Source organism: Onychostruthus taczanowskii, unplaced genomic scaffold (genome assembly GCF_017590055.1).
Source record: "Onychostruthus taczanowskii isolate IOZ18803 unplaced genomic scaffold, ASM1759005v1 scaffold72, whole genome shotgun sequence".
Taxonomy (NCBI): Eukaryota; Metazoa; Chordata; class Aves; order Passeriformes; family Passeridae; genus Onychostruthus; species Onychostruthus taczanowskii.
In genome coordinates, this window is record NW_024505008.1 from 3,263,902 (window position 1) to 3,265,302 (window position 1,401).

A 1,401-nucleotide genomic window follows, 5' to 3' on the forward strand; every position below is an offset into this window, starting at 1 on the left:
AGATTTTACTCCCCAGACTGTGAAGAGACAGGGAGTAAAAGAGGCAGAGCAAGGCACGAGAGGGGGGGGTGGGGGGGGGGGGGGGGGCCTCCTGGGGACCACCTGACAGGTCCAGCTGACCTTGGCATGTCGAGGGCTGCTGAGGCAGAAAGCCTGAGAGAAGGTGGACGGACCCAGCAGCCGCAGACCAGCTCCTCCCGAACCGGGCACCCTGCCGACGGCCCCGACTCCCCAGGCCACCCCAGGCAAGTCGCCGCTTCCTTCCTCGTGGTTTCGGGGCAGAGGGAGGGGAGCGAGGCCGCGACACTTGGCAGGGAGACCTTCCCCAATCCTGCCCCCCCCCGGGCCACCTCCTCTCCTGGCGTCATTTGGGCATCCCGGCATTTGGGAGGAGTGAAAGGCGCCCAGTCTTCATTCTGTCCGAGATTTTTTTCTCCCTTCTCCCTTCCGTTCTCCTTTCCCCCTATAGAAAAATGTGTGGGAATTTCCACGGCTCCCCTCCCCATATAACGCGCGTGTCCCACAGAGGTGACCCACGCAGGTACGGCATGCACCGACCTGGGTCCCAGGGGCAGCAGCAGCCTCAGGGCGCCGAGCTAGGGATGTGCAAGCATTCCAACGTTCTTCTCTTTCACCTGCTTTGTTTGTTGATCACCTAATGAAAAGATCGATGGCAGCTTGTTTATCAGGGTGATAGTGTCAACAGATTACAGGGGCAGTAATCAGATGTTTCCCAGCCGGGCTGGGAACAATTGTAATACAGAGGGAACCTAAACATGCTCAGACTGCGCTAGTCGGGGCAGCGGGGGTTGTGGGACGGGCAGAAATTTTTTCCTTCATCTGGCTGGAAAAGCTTGGTGGTTTTCATTCTCTCCGTGCTGCGGGAAAGCAGTTTTTGAACAGGGTTTGTAGAAATAGCCGATGGGTGAAGGGCCGGTGAAGTTTGCGGGAGTCCCGAGGAAAAACCCATCCCCGATGTCCTGTGGCTGTGCAGTAGCCTGCTGGGGAGGGGAGACGGGACTCCGGGCATCCCTCAATAAAAGTCTCATTCTTGTGTTGACCAGGTTAAAGCACAGTTCAGCCGAAGAGAGGAACTTCCTCTACTCTACAAATTACAGGGACACTTTAAAACGGTCACAACTCACGTTTCATTGGGAAATTAATTTTGATTCCTTTTTTAACCTCTGTGGATCTGGAATGTGTAAAGGAGATGGAGCTGGGAACTTGGAGACTTAATTTCCCCTCTGTCACACTAGATGCTACTTTCCCCAGGTCAGGGTCCAAGGATGAGATCTGAAGGTGAGAGTGTTTTTGGAGGCTTTAGGGGGTGGTTTTGTTTGTTTTTATTTGGTTTCCCCCCTCCTTTCTGTATCTCTCTTCTCCAACCCCCGCCCCCCCCCC